Source organism: Lissotriton vulgaris, chromosome 8 (assembly GCF_964263255.1).
Source record: "Lissotriton vulgaris chromosome 8, aLisVul1.2, whole genome shotgun sequence".
Taxonomy (NCBI): domain Eukaryota; kingdom Metazoa; phylum Chordata; class Amphibia; order Caudata; family Salamandridae; genus Lissotriton; species Lissotriton vulgaris.
In genome coordinates, this window is record NC_141696.1 from 1,365,220,921 (window position 1) to 1,365,240,067 (window position 19,147).

Below are 19,147 nucleotides of genomic sequence, written 5' to 3' on the forward strand. Positions count from 1 at the left end.
CAAAGAGATACCAAAGGGGACTATGGAGCGCTTCAACAAATCAAACACTAACCCCCATTCAATTGATCTGGGTTTTAATCCATCATCATTCTTTGGCTCATTTCACCACCCCAGTTCAGACATGGCCATATCCAAATCAGTCTGACCCTGTGTCTCATGGGAACAGTCCAGCCCAAACTGCCAAGCCATGTCTTTCCTAGAAAAGAAAAAAGCACCCTGGGACCGGTTCATGTTCACGACCCTCATCAGCCAGGCTATCTTGAATCCAGTAGCAAAGTGAGCAAGGGACCCACGTCTGGGCATACCCTGCCAACTTAGGGAGAACAAAGCGATACCAAAGGGGATGATGGACGGAGCGCTTGATCACAAATCAGACACTCACCCCAGTCAACTGATCTGGGTTCAATCCATCATCATTATTTGGCTCACTCCACCACGCCAGTTTAGACATGGCCATATTCAAATCCGTCTGACCCTGTGCCTCATGTTAAAAGTCCAGCCCGAACTGCCAAGCAATGTCTTCCCGGACTGCAAACAAGCATCCTGGGACCGGTTTCGGGTTCACAACCCTCATCAGCCAGGCTATTTTGAATCCAGCGGCAGGGTGAGCAAGTGACCCACGTCTGGGCATACCCTGCCAACTTAGGGCGAACAAAGCGATACCAAAGGGGATGATGGATGGAGCGCTTGAGCAAGTCAAACACTCACCCCCAGTTAACTGATCTGGGTTTAATCCATCATCATTCTTTGGCTCACTCCACCACCCTAGTTCAGACATGGTCATATACAAATCAGTCTGACCCTGTGCCTCATGGGAACATTCCAGCCCGAACTGTCAAGCCATGTCTTCCCTGGACTAGAAACAAGCATCCTGTGACCGGTTTCGGGTTCACAACCCTCATCAGCCAGGCTATCTTGAATCTAGTGTCAAAGTGATCAAGGGACCCACGTCTGGGCATACCCTGCCAACTTAAGGGGAACAAAGCGATACCAAAGGGGATGATGGACGGAGCGCTTGAAGAAATGAAACAATCACCCTCAGTCAACTGATCTGGGATTAATACATCATCATTCTTTAGCTCACTCCACCACCCCAGTTCAGACATGACCATATGCACATCAGTCTGACCCTGTTCCTCATGGGAACAGTCCAGCCCGAACTGCCAAGCCATGTCTTCCCTGGACCGGAAACAAGCATCCTGGGACTGGTTTCGGGTTCACAACCGTCATCAGCCAGGCTCTCTTGAATCTAGTGGCAAAGTGAGCAATAGACCCACATCTGGGTAGACCCTGCCAAATTATGGCGAACAAAGCGATACCAAAGGGGATGATGGACGGAGCGCTTGAGCAAATCAAACACTCACCCCCAGTCAACTGATCTGAGTTTAATCCATCATTATTCTTTGGCTCACTCTACCTCCCCAATTCAGACATAGCCATATGCAGATCTGTCTGGCCCTGTGCCTCATGGGAACCGTTTAGCCCGAACTACCAAGCCATGTCTTCCCTGGACCAGAAACAAGCATCCTGGGACCGGTTTCGGGTTCACACCCTCATCAGCCAGGCTATCTTGAATCCAGTGGCAAAGTGAGCAAGGGACTCACGTCTGAGCATACCCTTCCAACTCAGGGCGAACAAAGCGATACCAAAGGGGATGATGGATGGAGCGCTTGAGCAAATCAAACACTCACCCCCAGTTAACTGATCTGGATTTAATCCATCAACATTCTTTGGCTCACTCCACCACCCCAGTTCAGACATGGTCATATACAAATCAGTCTGACCCTGTGCCTCATGGGAACAGTCCAGCCCCAACTGCCAAGCCATGTCTTCCCTGGACCGGAAACAAGCATCCTGGGACCTGTTTCGGGCTTTCAGCCCTCATCAGCCAGGATAGCTTGATTCCCATGGGGCACAGGGTCAAGACTGATTTGCATATGGCTGGATTCAAACTGGAATAGCATGGTGAGCAAAGAAACGATGGATTTAGGCCCAGATCTCTGTTCTGAGGTGAATGTATGACATTGTTCTGCATTCTGTCCATCAACTGTTGTTTTTGCATAATCCCAACACAGCACACAGTGAAGGGGTGGCATTAGTTGTCAAAAAACCAACAAGGAAATGCGTCACCCCAAAATGAATCAGTACAGGCACACTGCTGGGTGAGTTGATAACTGCACAGCAAACATAGGAACTGTTTTTGCAGTCTTCTGTGACAGCTGCATCACATGAGGCTGCTCCACAGACCTGGCTGAGAGTGTGACTCAGCTGATTGAATGCAGCCAGTCCCCAGACATGGCAGGGTGCTAACTCTAATTTAGCTATAGTTGGTTTCAATGCCTCCCAATCTGTATACAGCAGGCTGTGGTCAGGCAGCACAGAGTGCTGTGCTCTGCACTCACCAGCCTCGCGCTGCTTAATTTAATGCAAAAACCACAGGTGATGGACAGAATGCAGAACAAAGTCATACATTCACCCCAGTACAGAGATCTGGGCCTAAATCCATCGTTTTTTTGCACTCCACACCACCCCAGTTCAGACATGGCCATATGCAAATCAGTCTGACCCTGTGCCTCATGGGAACAGTCCAGCCCGAACTTCCAAGCCATGCCTTCCCTGGACCGGAAACAAGCTTCCGAGGACCAGTTTCTGGCATTCCAGCCGTCTTCAGCCCGGCTTGCTTGAATCCAGTTGTGTGGAGTGCATGGGACTCACGTCTGAGCATACCCATCCCACTCGGGTGACAAATGCAAAAACCACAATTGATGGACAGAATGCAGAACAATGTCATACATTCACCCCAGTACAGAGATCTGGGCCTAAATCCATCGTTGTTTTGCACTCCACACCACCCCAGTTCAGACATGTCCATATACAAATCAGTCTGACCCTGTGCCTCATGGGAACAGTCCAGCCCGAACTGCCAAGCCATGCCTTCCCTGGACCGGAAACAAGCTTCCGAGGGCCGGTTTCTGGCATTCCAGCCGTCTTCAGCCCGGCTTGCTTGAATCCAGTGGTGTGGAGTGCATGGGACTCACGTCTGACTACACCCATTCCACTCGGGGTGACAAATGCAAAAACCACAGGTGATGGACAGAATGCAGAACAATGTCATACATTCACCCCAGTACAGAGATCTGGGCCTGCCTAATTTAATGCAGCATGGCTCCAAAATACTTCTCAACTGTGTCATGCAGCGCCAATGGTCTCAGGAGGCGTTGTGAAAGCATACATTTTGCATTTTAGAACAGTGATGCGGACCATCACATTAAAATCTTTTAATCTAACGCCTGATGCGTGGAACTTTACAGAGCTACCAATAGCTGAGCATGTGGCATCGGCTCCACCGATCGAGGTCAAGAGAGGCATGTGTGTTGGCGTTGTTACATCAGAGGTGTGACCGTGACACATCTCTGATGGTCAGGAAGGGCATTTATTGTTATGGATAGTCCTCTTCTTATGGTCTACCAGTGGTGAGGGATAGAAATGTCTAGCTACAGTGAATTGTCTGGGATGGGCCTCCTCCTCTTTACTTAAGATCTGGGATGAGGATGAGAATTTTTGATTACTGGTAATTAATCTAGGCATTAGCCTTGTGTGGAGAATTCCTCTGGGGCAGAGAACATAACTAAAAAGAAATCAGCACTAGCTATTGTTTGCATAAAAAGTTATATAAACTTTAGAAATTAAGCTCTTGAAAAAAAATGTTATGTTGTATGGCTGATCACTTGATTTTCACATCAGAACCAGGCCTCCCATGAGTCAGGCATACATGGAAACACTTTACTCTGTGTCAGTTCAGTGTCAAACTGAAGGTCGAACACATTTCATGATGTGCTGCTGCTCGATGAGTTCTGAAATAATAAAAGATTGTTCCTAGGTGTGCGAAGGACCAGTATAATTCATAGTAGGGATGCAATCTGGTACTTATATGAGACATTTCAAAGAAAGCAGGTTAGTATTTGAAAAAGGCCATTAAAACTAGCATAACAAAAGTGAATATACTTGGCTTTCAATTTGCATATTAAGTTTTCCTCAAAAGAGGCATTACTGCAGAAGAAATGTGCCTTTATGTATGCTGCCATTGTTATGCCAGAAGAAGAAACTGCGTCGTTAAATGTTCTTTTTTTATTGCTGCTCGATAATGCGTAAAGAACAAGTAGTGGGATCGCATACATCAAGCAATACCATTAAAATAAGTTAAATAAAACGTTAAGCGTTTATTTAAATGTTGATTGCAGTTGAAAGGAATTAACCAGGGTGTACTTCCTGAACTGCTTAACTTTAGGAACACCTTAATTTATAAAGACATCTAACAGCAAGCGTGCAAACATATGATAAAGTCTCTTCAAAAGTCAAAAAGTGTATTCCTTTCACCTTAGTAAGTCAGCTTCTATCAGTGCATTGATAAGTATTTTTTTTAAAAGGTGATAGTTTTCAAACTTGACTTTAGAAAACATTCATCCTTCTCCATCATCTTGGCAACAATGCCAATAGTGAACTAATTGGCAAGTCAGTTATTATCTGCACCCTTTGGGTGGCTGGGGTTACTGCCATACATGAACATTATAGTTTATCATATGCAACATAGGAAATGTTTTTATACAGTGCACATTCTAAAGTCATGTATTTCGAGGGCCTCTTGTAAGTGAAAATGAAGGAAAAGGAGAGAAAGGAAAAATAAACAGTTGCCCAGGATCACACAATTTGGTCAAGCAGGAAAGCCAGGATTGTTCCTAGGTTTTCTGTTTCCACATTGAGCAATTCAATTCAGCCAGTAGATGTACATGCTTCGCTTCCCCTACACCCGCCTTACACTCCCTCACCCGACTGCCACGGCGGTGATCCGGGCAGTAAGAGGGGTAGGCTTCCTTGATAATAGAAATAAACAGCGGGGTGGGCACCCGTAATTTAGATAAAGGACCGGCACGCAAAACGGGGTGGGCACCCGTAATATAAATATTTAAATGCGGGCATAATGCAGGGTAGGCTCCTGCCTGTAAATAGCAAAATAAGCGGGGTAGGCACCCACCCTGCTAGTAAATGCAGCCATGAGGAGCTAGGTGCCCCCAATTAAAGGACAAATTAGGATAAAGCGCTTCCCAGGCACTAGGGGGAAAAGAAACCCCAGTTCAACAGAGCAAGTGGGGAAAAAGGGCTCCAAGAAGTCCTGCGCATAAAAAGTGGAGCACAGCAGCTCCCAGCAAAGGGAAGTCCTCCAGCATCCAGGGCATCCAGGGGCTGGGCAGGGCCCAGGGAGGCAAGCCTTCCCCTGGCCCCAGCAGCAGCACGTTCTGGTAGATTCAAGTATCAGGACCAGAACATTTTTCATGGGGTCACAGCCCCTTTTTATACACAGGAATCCTTTGTCTAGGGTGTAGGGCAAGGGGAGAACCAGCAACAGCTGGTTCAGGGGAACTCCTGAGCACTTTGTTTTGCTCAACCCCTCTCTCCCTTTCACTGGCTAGGCTAGGGACATCAGACGCACCACAGGGGGTTGAGCCAGCATTGTGTAGGGAAGGCCCAGTCCTATTCAGGTCCCTGGTGCACTCCTCCCTCTCATCAACATGCAGATCTCTCTATTCACCATCGAGGCAGATTCATCCTGACTCCTAGAGCCAGGCACACCAGCCAGCTCCAGCCAATCACAAGCCAGACAGTCAATTCACATTTGCTGCACAGTCAGGCCAACTTCTAGAAGGGGCACTTCCACACTAGACACAATAAATCTGTGCACATCATCATGCAGAATTTAATCACACAAGTTTGCACATACCAAACTCTACCCTGCACTCCCCACACATCAGGAACTACTATGGTCACACATATTCCCCATGCATTCCTATGGGAGGGATAGACCACTCTCACCACACATACACAGAGAGCACACACACTTTACACCTGGACCACAGGGAAAAGTGTGCAGAGGCCTAAAATCACCAACACCAGGTTACAGAAACAGGCTAGGCAAATGCAAAATGTTTCGGGGTGAACCTGCCAAAAGGGCCAAGTCCAACACCCCCACTCCTGGAATTTGAGCATACAGTGTGTTATGCGCATCTAACTTGTAGAAGTACTTGAGTGGAAAGCCTTTTGTCAGGAGGGGTGAGCTGTTCTTTGAGGCATTGATAGCTGCTAGTATATCTCAGTCTACTCTCATTTGTGAACGAGTGATTGCGGCAACAGCAGCAGTTAGCACTGTCGCCTTGGCAGCTTCATCAGCCAGTGAATTCCCATCAACATGTATGCCAACACGCTGATGACTCAAGGTGTGAATAACTTGAGCCCTTGGCAGGAATGCTTTCAGCTTTGCCACTTGTTACCATAACAATTTGTGTTTTATTGTGCCACCTTTGGTGTCTCTGAACCCGTTCTGGCCTCAGTAGTGAAGATATTCATTATAAGATTGCACACAGTAAAATAAATCGCACACAATCAGTGTGGGGAATTCCCGATCCGTATACTTTAGTGCTAGTATCAGGGCTTTTAGTTCTGCCAGTTGTGCTGTACAATCTTCTAGAGATTGTGTAATTGTATTGCTGGGGTGGAACTTAACATCCCGCATCCGACCTTTCACTATAGTGCATGGAGCGCCATACTGCTGTTTACCTCCTATCGTAGGTTGCGCTGAGCCGTCAGTGTAAATTATGCAGTCATACTGACCTAGAGGCAAGATTTAATCCGGAAGAGGGTATTCTTCTTCGTGCTGCAGGAATGCTCGTGCTCCAAGTCTTGGATAGTACCTGTATTCCACATCTGTTGCAGTGAGAGAATTAGCCCATTGTATCCAACGTGGGTGCAGTGCCTTTGCATTTGGAATGTTGGCTTTAGTTATCACTTCTAAAGTCGGTATCGGAGTTACAACAGTTTCCCCTGTGCTAGTGCTCTTTCTCTAATTACAGCAGTCTGTACAGCTGCCAGAATTTTTTCTGTTGCTGCAAATCGATTTTCAGCATTTGTGTACAGATAAGATTTGTATGCGATTGGAACTGTCTCACCTTCATTGAACGTGATGTAGGTTTAACCTGATAATCCGGGGACCACCTGCATTACCAGGTTGTGGACGTATTTTGAAGCCATTGTGTCAGCTTGAAATGAACATAGAGTGTCAGTATGTTTTTGAGTCCACTTGTTTGAGAGAATTCTGGTCTGATTAAATCATAGAAAGGTTTGACTCTTTCTGCATAGTCTTGAATGTATGTTCTGTCGAAATGTAGAAATCCTAAAATCCTAAAATGTATTGTAAACCCTTCAGTGTTTTTGGATGTTGGATTAGCGCGCACTTTTCTCAAACGTTTGCGGAAAGGCTTTTGCCTTCACTCAACAGCTCATATCCCAAAAATAGGATGCTGAGATGGGCAATTTTTGATTTTCTGTAGTTACATTTGTAGCCCAAATTGGCAAAACCAACAATTATGTTGTTCACCCTTCACAAGTGTTTAAGTAATTCATCATCCATCGGATAAATATCATCTATGTAGGACACTGCCTCTTGATCACAAGTTTGTAATAGCTGTGACACTCTGGCCAAGAATAACCCGGGGCTGTCCTTATAGCTTTGGGGCAGGCAGAAAATCCTGACAAAGTTCGGCTTTCAGGAGCTATATTTTGGCAGAAGAATCCATTTGAGATGTCTAGTGTTGTTTTGTATTTTGCATAATGTTATTCATCAATGCGGCTCTGTGTGTGTTCAGAATTGTAAATACTTTTGTGCATGTGTTTAAATGTCTGTAAACTAAAACAAAACGATTTGCGTTGTCAAGTTTCACTACGGGAAATAAAGGGTTGTCATTTATTTATTTATTTATTTAATTATTGAATTTTATATATCGCTGGTTAGACCTGGAGGTATTATAGCGCTTTACATGAGGAGGTGCAAGTTTCAATCACATCTTGGTATTCAAGTTGGCTTAAGGTTTCTTTGACCTGTTTCTTCGCTTCATTTTTATTAGGGTACTGTCTCTGTGGAGTTGGAGTAGTTTTTAATGGTATTTCGTGGTGTTTGGGCTCCACGTCCCACCCTACATGGTTGCATTATGATGCCGGAGCTATCTCTTGTGCCCACTGCTTGTATGAGTGTTTTAAGGAAACAGGAAGGAGGTCGGAAAAAGCTGCCAAAATGACGCTTTCACCTTATGAGCATTCCATTCAAAATTCAGGTGGCCAATCATTTTCTTCTAACAGGATGTTGTGTTCAAATGTCAAATTTTCCCAAAAGAGACCTTTAATTTTTCTTGAGATGTCCCCCTCTATTTGGAGATTAATTTCTTTTAGACGGTGTGGGACACCCACTCTTCTATCAGGTGTTTCCACTGTGATGTATTCATTCAATACTGCTGTCATCAGAAATTCCTTCAGGTTCTGGTGAGCTGTTCTTGCTTCTGCAGTGCAGTTTAGCATCGTCAGTGTCCATTCCTCATTCAGAAGCTGAGTCCTCAGTAACCTGGACATTTATAATTTTTAAGCCGGCAACTTTCTTCTTTTTGGACTGAGTCTTTGTTTTAGGTTACTCTTCCTGTTTGATAATAAAATCTGAAATGCAATACTTTTCCCATTTTCCCTTTGGTTGATCTTCAATTATTTGTTCTGACCGTCCTTGCCTCTCCGAGCTTTTTGATGAACCCTGAAAGAAACTAAACGAATGTGTATCAGTATCCTGATACCTGACAGGATGCTAATGTTATCACGATTCCTAAGGTTGTATCTCTTTTCAGAGGACTCCCATTGGGGAGACCCATCCCTTGATCGTGAAGTGTTTCAGTTATTATTATTTTTAGCCTGACTATTAACCCATTTATTTTTAGAAAAAGTGGGGGATTGCTTCAAGTTCTCTTTTTCATAACTACTCACCACTAGGGGTTTCCCGAGTTTGGTTCCCAAACTATTTCCGCCTAGTGAAGCATAGGTGTCTTCTAAGCATGGGCGAATTATGCGAATCTGGCGTTCACGAATTTGCGAACTCGCAATCCGCAAAATCCGCAAATTCTCGCGAATTTGCAGATTTTTTTTTGTGTTCGCAAGGGTTTCTGCCAGTTTGCGAGGGTTTGGTACTAGTTCGCAATTGCGAACTTACTTGTCGGCTCGCAACGGTCGCGACTATGTTGTTCCAAGTCTGGTTCATCATCACAGCCTCACAGCACCCTCTGTTTCACCACTGCCACCCTCTCTTTCACCCATGCCACCCTCTGTTACATCAATGCCACCCTCTGGTTCATCATCACTGTAGATTATGGGGGGGGGGAAGCAAGCACACCTGCCCTGCTTCAACTGACATTAATTAATTTGGGGTTAGTTTATTAATGTGTCACTGTTTTAAAATTCCAGGTCTGGCACCTGCTTCCTTATCAGTAATTTGCTTTCTGTTGCAGTGCAATTTTTTTTTCCAGGACCTTTGTGGCCTACTTCTAGCTATTCTATGAGCCTGCTGTGAGGGTCAGAGCAGGGTCATACAATTGTTGCAACTAGCAACTGAACTCTGTAGGGGCCCCAGTCTGGAAGCACTACAGTGAATTGTTACTAATGATGAGTTTGAACTCTTGCACCTGTCGAGTGCTTTCAGTTTTGCAAAACTTGTTTTTCTGCAATTTCGCAGGATTCCGGGGGCGCGAACACGCGCGAGATCGGATTCGGAAGCCGCGAATTCGTGCGAATATGCGATTTCTTTTTTTGCGGCATGTTAGTTCGCAAAGTTTTGTGCGTTTTCGCGAGCCGCTTGTAGCGCAAGGTGCGAAGATACCCTCGCGGTCATTCAAGGGCGCGGCCATCTTGTTTGCATGATGCATTTCCGTTTCCGGGCGCAAAGTGTAATCTCGCAAAGTGTGCGGCTCGCAAGTACAATTTCGCGAGTGTTCGCGAGGAACATCTCGCGCGAACTTACCCGGCAGTCGTGAACGGGCGCGACCATCTTGTTTGTCATTCATTGCTATGGTTCTGGGCATGCTTCTTGTATCCTCTCTAAATCTGTGCCATCCTTTGCTTGTTTGAAGTTTTTTTTGATCTATTTTACTTATTATCTACCCCTCTATTTTTCTAGCCCTATATTTTTGTGTTTACTGCTACTTTTTGTTAATTTTAAACTACTTTTTTAAACTCTTTTCTTTTCTTCTCTTCCCTATTCTATTTTCTTTATTCCTTTCCGCCCAGACCATGGTGAAGGGAGCCGGGAAGCATCCCGAGAAGGGGAAGGGTCCCGCACCCCGTGCCCGGCTCCCGTGCGGGCGTTTGAGGGGGAAGACAGTCGCACCCCGGGAGATTTTCAGCCCGGAGGAGGTGGGCGCACTACCGTTCTATATACAGCGCCACCTCCCCAGGACCATAATGGCAGGCGGCAAGATCGGAGGCAGGTACGGGATGCGAGATCGCCGGAAGCGGTGGGATAAGGTGTGCCGGACCATGTACCACCACTCTCGGGTCCGGCGCACCTACAACCAGGCCACCCACCGCTGGACGGATGTCCTGACCCGTGAACGAGATCTGCTCGACCTGCTTGGCCTCGAGATCCCCGGGCTTGGTGAGTAGTAGTAGTAGCTATTTCTTTACTACTCTGTTTTCTCCTACTGTGTTATTATATTGCATTTTTTTTTACCAAGAGCAATAATGCTGCTCATTACATTGTAGGTACTATGCTTATTTGTTTCCGATTTTGTGTTCATTTCATTGGCCTGTGAAATTATGTATGAGTGTAGTTTAAAGAACTGCGTAATGCTACACACTAAGGTTCAGATGTTTAATTACCGGTGCATCCCTGCAAAGTAGCAGGAATGCGCCAGTAATTGTGCGCCACGCCACTATCACCCATGGTGCGCCGTATTTACAATGCGGTGCACCATGGGCCCAAAACGTCACCAAAGCGTTACGCAACGATGGCGCAGCTCCATCAATGCTCTGGGGTGCTCTATCTCCCCAAAGCTGCGTCAAGCCATGCGTCTGCTTCAAGCAGGCGGAGGGTTTGAGTCACGCATCATTGTCGTTAAAGTGAGTGATTGAAATCTTGCAGATTTCCCTCAGCCACTTTTAGGATGCTTTCCTGCGCAAGAACACCCTCCCTTGCGCCGGAACCCCCCCTGATGGCGCAGGGCTTTACAACGTGATGCATCTCACATAGCCGTCACGTTGTAAATATACGCCGCACCATTGCGCCTCTTTTGTGCTGCAGCTGCGTCACAAAAGTCACGCAACAATGGAGCAAAAGAGCCGCAAGGGGCTTCTAAATCAGCCCCTACAGACTCAAGTCCAGTCCTTCCTTTGTACACATGGCGATAAGAAGAAATAGTGGTGGTGGATTGATAGTTTGAGTATTTTAATGACTGGTTAATGTAGTAGGAAACGTTAGTGTTGTCGCTGATCTGCAATCACGGTGGACTTTGGCTGTCACTTTGCATGCTGTGGACTGCTGCCTGCCAATCCTACGCAAACCTTTTTAGTACTTTGTGTAGTGAGACACATAAGAAGTTTACAATTCGACGGTCCGCAAATCAAGCAATACTAATAACGTAGTAGACCACATGAGATTGGTCAATAATATATCCCGTTGAATAGTTGTCTATTTGCTAGTTCGACAAAATATTTTGTTAGTTCTTTTGAAATGTTTGATTTGGTTGACAAATATCATCCATGTTTTCTGTTTTTCTTTCTTTCATGTTGTACATCAGCTTCCCCCAGGGGGAAGAGGAGGACACAGGAGGAGGAGGAGGAGGAGGGTGCTGTTGAGGATGCAGGCCAGGATCGGGCAGGCGAGAACTCCTTTGCTGGCCCCAGTAAGCTTTAATTTTAATATAGAGTACTTATTTTTTCCCAGCGTTCCTCATTCGATTTTTTCTAAATCCTCTTTGATATTCTTGTAGACTGGATCTAAATTCTTATCCTGCCATGACTATGACTCTGTGTGGTATTACTAGATTATTTCCTATTAGTCTGTCTGTGTAGCTAACTAAGATTGCACATTTGGCAATTCCATTGGACTCCCATTCTAGTCAGCAATAGCTCTATGCACAGAGTGCAGTCCTGTGGGATTGTCCATAATGTCTTTTCAAGTCTTCTAAATGTTTATGCTTTGACGATTGCCAACAATAAAAAGGTGAATGACCACCAAGAAAGAATAAGATACTACTTTACTTTTGGTTTGGATAGGAGGACAATCCATTCTACTACTGTTGCAGGGACAAATCTGCACAAACAGAACTATGGACACTAAATAATGCATTGCTTAGCTTATCAATTATAATAGGTGCTGTTAGACTTTCCACATACCTCAGTGATAACAGACTTTGTAGTTGAACCCCCGATCTCCTTACTGACCACAGAGTCTATTTAAGTTTAAAAGCTTTATTAAAAGTAAATACATTTATTAAAATCAAGTTTGTCATAAAAGTAAACGTTTAACTGAAAATGGAAAAGTGCTTAGTGCTGACGATTAATTGGACACATTTCTTGTGGTCGAGCCGAGCTCTCACCTGGTTTGAACTTGATCCTGCTCGTGTTCTTAGAAGTCAAGCTTCTGTCTGTTAGGAGAAAAAGTGGTGCGTGTTAAAAATAAAAAGCAAGCATTCATCAGTTGTGCCAAAAAGTGCAGCAAGACAACAGCCTTCCCTGGAAAAAGGGACATTTTTACTTTAGAGTAGACAGTCACAAAATATTACATTGTATACTGTTTTTTTCACATTTCTTTCTTCCTCCTAGACCAAATATTATATAGTAGTGAGTGGTGTATTCTAACATTATTAAATGTACTTTGTAGGTGGAACATCTGGAGGCGGGGCCAGCGCGGAGGTGGTGGTGGCATTGGATGAAGAGTGTGCTTTTTGCACGGGTGTATTATAAATAAACCAGGTAGTAGCCTCCTCTAAATGTACTTCGACTTAGCTGTGAAGTTTTTGGCGAGAAGAATCCCAATCAGATCTGAGATGAACTTGATGGATGGGATGAACGAAAAGCGAAAGAAGGGTGTAAGTAAGTGTGGAAGGATGAGAAATGTAATGATGACTGGCAAAGAAGAATGATATGTGTTTGCTTAGTCCCCGAGGTGGCTGGGAAGGAAAGAATATGGTATGGTGCATTGCCGGGTGAATGATGAAGCAAGGATGGGTGGAAGGAGAACAGACTCGGTGGGTGAAACAGAAACTGTATGTGTGCATATACTTTGAATGGATGGATGCCTGGATCATTCATGGTGCTATCTGACTCTTAGATAGCATATGTGTATCTAGAGAGAGTAGACGGTCACTGGATAAACTAAGTGTTACTTTGAAGAGCATGTAACACCGCACCCGCACGTCCGTTCCAGTGTAGGAAAGGCAAGGAAAAGAAGTTGTAATTTTGTCCAAATACTACCATGAATAGTAGCAGTAGTTTGTATTGCAACTGCAAGCACAGCATATATCCGGTTATTGCGGTGGGCACTCCCTACCTCTCTTAATAACTTTAGTTTAGTAGTAGTACGTCATTCATGTGTGGGTGTATCACTGTTCACTCAATAATAAGCAAAGCACCTAAAGTCATCCCATATGTCATCAAATACATCCCATGTGATGTGATAGATAATAAGATTATTTAGCTTCTTCATTTTCCTTTTCTAATACTCATTTGCACTGTAGGGTGAAAGCTAAATTAATTAAGCAGTAGCCCTTTTAACAGAGTATTCTCAGTGCCACCCATAATAGAAAAGTAAGAGCTTCACCACCTGCATGTACTGGACCGGTACAGTAACGCAAGTCTGTCTCACTCACCATGGTGTGCGTCTGTTTTTCTCGGGTGCAAGTTCATTGCGCTGGCATTATGCCGGCTTGCATAAGATAACGTACCAATTTTCCTAAACAAGAGAGAAGAAGAAGAATAAGACTGGTGTACTGTCATAGTCGACTGTAATGGAAGTCCATGGTGCTCGTGAGAATTTGTTCCTTAAACTCTCACTAATGTTAGAGCAAGGATGAAGAAGTCGGAGGTTACATAGATACTGTCCTCAATAGTTATGTACTGTGCTTTCAATTTGCTACTTGTACTGTGACAACTTTCTGCTCAATCATTTTGTGTTAATCTTAAGGAGCATTGGTTACAGACAATGTCTTTCTTTCTTCATGTAGTTGCTCCTTCCAAATCCAAGAGACCATCAAGGAGGAGGGAGCTGGCTCGAATGGCCCGGCAACGGAGGCTGGATGCCATTGTCGCTGAATATCGGCGGCTGGTGGTCCTGGAGGAGGAGGAGACGCAGTCTGGTACTACAACAACATCCACTGGGACAGCTGCATCCTCCTCCGTGAGGGCATGCCAGCCAGCGTAGTGCTCCAGCGGTACGGAGCCGGGCTACCAAAGCCAAACGCCACCGCCGAGCAGCAAAGACAGCACCTGCCCCCCACAGTATTTGCAAGGCACGCGGCGCCGCTTATCCCTCAGACTGTCCTACCAGGAGCAGGAGGTCCTGAACTATAAGAACTTGGTGGAGGGCCTCCGCTTCGAACATGCCACCCTCCGCAAGGAGCATGATGCCCTGGCTGCTAAAGTCAACAGCACCCTGCCATAGTGTCCCTTGCCCCTTTTTTAGAGACTTTTGGGGGGTGGGAATTGGGAGTTGGGTTTTTTGGGGACTTTTGAAGGACAATCGTTGGGGTTAGGGAGGGTCTTGCGGGAGATTATTTTGTTAGGGCTATAAAAATATACTATTTGAAACTTTATCTGACCATACCTGTTTTTTACGGCTTTTGTGTCTGGTGGGTGGGGTTTTAACAGTAAGTTTGTTTTCCTGAATAGTCCTAGGACTTTAGTAGTACTACCGTCAATCTCTCATCTCTCCTAATACTCCATTATACTACCTCCAACGCTTATCTTACCTGTAATTTCTGTTTGAAAGTAGGGCTAGGCCCAGGGCTGGCTCCACGGGAAATGGTGATTAAGGTTGCAATCCAGGGCGGCTGAAATTTCCTCCTCATTGTGGTGGTACTAGTGGTGTGACACAGTGGCAGTTGCATGGATATGGAAAAAAAGAAAATGAAACCTGGTTTGTCCTTACTGTAGCATTACAACGGTACGATAGAGAATATAGCAGGTGACAGTACCCTAGACTACAACAGTGCCACAATGTAGCCTAACAAATGGTAAAGTATTTATAATATAACTTGTACTTGTTTCTTTGACATTGGCTAATACTACAAGAAATAGTACTGAAGCTGAGTAAGTCTAGAATATATCCGCGGATTCCTTCACCAGCCTGTTGCTATGACCTTATCCTCCCCAGCAAGTGTGTGGAATTATTGATGTCATTTAGTCACACATCAATCAAAACCACACAACCCGGGGGAAGAGGGTTAGGGTTTGTAAAATGGATAGGAATTGGGGTTTCTTTTTGGGTAGGTTTTGTTGAGAGAAAAAAAAGCACAGAATGGACAAACAATAATTGAACATAAAGAAATTTTTGGGTACAAAGCTAACCATAAATCTTTTACGTGACATAAAGGAAGTGCATGCACTACTGAATGCATTGTTACAGAAAAGTAAGTAGTACTTTCGACAACCGTGAATGACAGAATGCGACAGTAGAGGGCTACATTAAATTAGGTTTAAAAAATAGCCAAAGTAAAACCTATAGAATGGCTGTAGGGATCAATTTAGAAGCAGAGAGAGATCCAAGAAATGCAGTCACACACACTCATTGAATAAAAGAATGGATACTGTATCTGTATTGTTGTAGTTGTCCTGTTGAATTTGGTAAGTAAGTTGCATGCAGCAAACAATTCCTCTTATTAGCGGCACTCCTCCACTCCAGCTGACGCTTTGTCCATCAATGTTGGTGACCAGAAGACACCCTGTCCACTGCCTGCCTGGCGGATGCTGAATTGCGGCTCGCTAATGTGAAGCCTGACTCCATCCTTTTTTCCCCATTGCAGACTGAAACCTGGCCTGTAATTATTGAACGAAAAACAGCACTGATAAATAAATATAAGGTATGTACGCTGTGTAGTGCAAAAAGTCACACTTTGATTTTCCTAATAGACAGTACAACATTTTTGAAAGTGCGTACTCTGTCTGAGTCACCTTTTCAAGGATAAGTAAGTAGGGGCAAATTAATTTAGCGGATCTTTCCCCTCAAGCTAGGTGTACTGTAAACTGTGTTTTAGAACAAAATTAGACCTTCCCAGCAGTGCTTCCACCCAGACCCTTACTAAAGCCAGTTGCAAAAATGTAGAAGACCCCCAATCAGATCTCAAAAAACAAGGCCTAGCAGAAAACTGGTGACAAAACGTACTTCGAAAGTAAAAGTAGGCCCAAATACCCCCTTACCCACCGTGGATTGTATTCAAACCACTTGCAAGCAAGCAAAAGTATCCATAGCCAGCATCGCTCCAAGACTCGAAAACCCCCCCACCCAAACACATGCAATAGAAATACTGCTAACCCTAACGAGCCATAAGTTAAGAATAGTGGCAGAGGCTTTCTTTAACTATGCCAAATCCCCCCTTTCCCACCATGGATTTTCTTCAAATGACTTGCAACCAAAATTACACATTCTCACGAGTGCTCTAAGACCCCAGAACTCAGTTGCAAAAATCTAGAACACTCCAAAACACATGCAATCCTGCTGCTAGGGCTAACCCTAACGAACCCTAAGTTACAAAACTTGCCAAAAGGCTTTTCCTTATGGATTTTGTCCCAACCACTTCTATCCGGTATTAGACCTTCCCAGGAATGCCCCAAGACCCGCAAACCCACCCGCCAATAAGCACAACACCCCCAAACAGCCCAAAAGCAAAATCCCATACTTACAATATTTCTCGGCCTTCGGTCCAAACGCGCTGTGTAGCTAGGCCATAACTCCGGTTTACCACCATGGATTTCCTGAAAAGCAAATGCAATCAAGATTAGAGTGTCCCAGCAGTGCTCCCAGACCCCGAAATCACCCACAAACAGCCGGAACCCCCCCAAAGAGCTCCTCAAAGGCAAGCAAGTCAGCAAAAAGACAAAAAAAATTCCGCCTCCGATTTGGTCCAAACCACTTTTATTAACCGGTATTAGAGCTTCCCAGCAATGGCCCCAGAGCCGTCAACCCAGGAGAAAACGAGTAGAAGACCCCCAAACAGCCAATTCTTTTTTCCCATGCCAATACGCCAATGGGTCAGCATTAACATAGACCTCTGTTGAGTCATTCAGATAGTCCTTCACCATCGACTCAAGGTCCTCCTCCAAGGTTCCTCCACTTTGCTTAGCTGTTGCTGTGACCTTTTGAGAACCAAACCCAAGCCGAGCTAGCCAATCCTCTTCAGCCTCCAATGTTTCTGTTGTGTCTGGTGCAGATGATCCGGTTGCCGGTGTCTTTAACGGCTGAGAGGTCACTTGTGCCACAGCCACAAGTGCAGAAGTGGATTGTTTTGACTGGGGATGGCCTGCTGATGCTGATGTACTGCCTTTTCCTTCAATTTTCTGCCGTTCTCTTTCAAACCTCTTAGCTGACAAGGCTAGCCAACGTTTGTACTTTGGAACATGTTCATCATCCAAAGGAAAGAATGCTCGGCCTGCCAGCGCCTTTTTGTAGCGTGGATCCAGAATAGTAGCACAAATGTAATGCTGGTTTGAGTGGATCATTTTAAGACGTTCATCACCTTGTAGGCACTCTAATAATTTCTCCGCCAAAATAAAAAGGGTCTTTGTTTTTTTCATCTTTTTGAAACACAGAACACACCTCCTTCAGTTGGTGCTCCAGCATGTACAACAATGGGATAGCTTTTCCCAAATTACAGTCCTCCTTGCTGACTGCACGCGTGAAGACCTCAAAAGGACGAAGCATGCGTGTCGGGCTTTTAACTATGTCCCATTGCTCCGCACCCATCCTCAGGTCCTTCTGAGCTGTACCCTGTGTTAAGAAATATTGATTGAGTACCGTATACTGCTAATACAGACGCTCAAGCATCTAAAAGGTTGAGTTCCAACGTGTTGCCACCTCCTGGATGAGTGCTTTCACTGGCATTCGACGTTCATTTAGCAGGCTCCTCAGATGCTTCCGGGCCTTAAAAGAATGGCTGAAATGGTTGCACATTTTTCGGCAGGTCTCCACTACCTCGTACGCTGGACTGTCTTTATCACTCAAGAATTTTTTGACAACCAGGTTTATACAGTGCGCCAAACACGGCACTCTGAAATACTGACCCAGCTCCATGGCCTTAACTACATTGGCGCCATTATCCGTGAAAACATAACCAATCTGGCGTTTTTTTGGGGACAGCCAGTCAAGGACCTTTGTGTTAAACTCATCCAAAATGGTTTGTGCTGTGTGACGTTTCTCCAAACCAAACATGGCTAGTGTTGCATGTTTCCGAGCAGCTTTAAAAACTTGGTCCGGGTCAACACCTGCGTTTAGCTTTGCTTTAACCCCTGAAAAAGAGACCCAGTGTGCAGTGATGCACATGTAATCAGCGCCTGCGCCACTGGTCCACATGTCTGTTGTCAGATGTATAGTGTGAACAGCACTCTTCTGCAAAGCTGCCCCAATCACCTCCAGCACATCTTCATGTAGTGCTGGAACCGCAACTCTGGCAAAATAGAACCGGCTAGGAACCTTCCATTTAGGGCAGAGCTCTGCCACTAATTCTAGAAAACCAACCCCTTCTACAAAAGAAAAAGGGAGAAGGTCCAGAGCTAACATTTTCGCCAGCTTAGTGTTATACAGACGCGCCAGTGGGTGGTTGCGTTCATATTGCGCTTCTGTAAACAACATCTTTTTAATGTTGCCCTGGACCAAGCATTTACAGGATGATGATGATATCTTCGACCTAGTTACGCTCGCTGATGAACTTTTTCGCATTGGTGTTTCACTCTCTCCCACACTCTTAGTGTGGCTCACATGGGGTGTGCTGCTGACAGGGGTGCTGGCCGGTGTAAGTGAAGTGTTTGACATGTCTACTTCCTCCTCGTCATCATCAGATGAAACAGCATTATGTGCAATTCGGGCTTCCTTGATGGCCTGTCGGTGCGCAAACCATTTGACAGCGTGCTTTCTTTCAAGATGACCAAACTTACCACGACTAACTGCCAACTTATAAATGCTACAAATGGCAAAGTTTTCCTTTTTTAGGCAAACACTAAAGAAGTCCCAAACTGCGGACTTGAAATGTCTTTGGGGGCCAGAGGAGGCGGCGATATTGGTGGTGGTGGTCCTGCTGCTAAT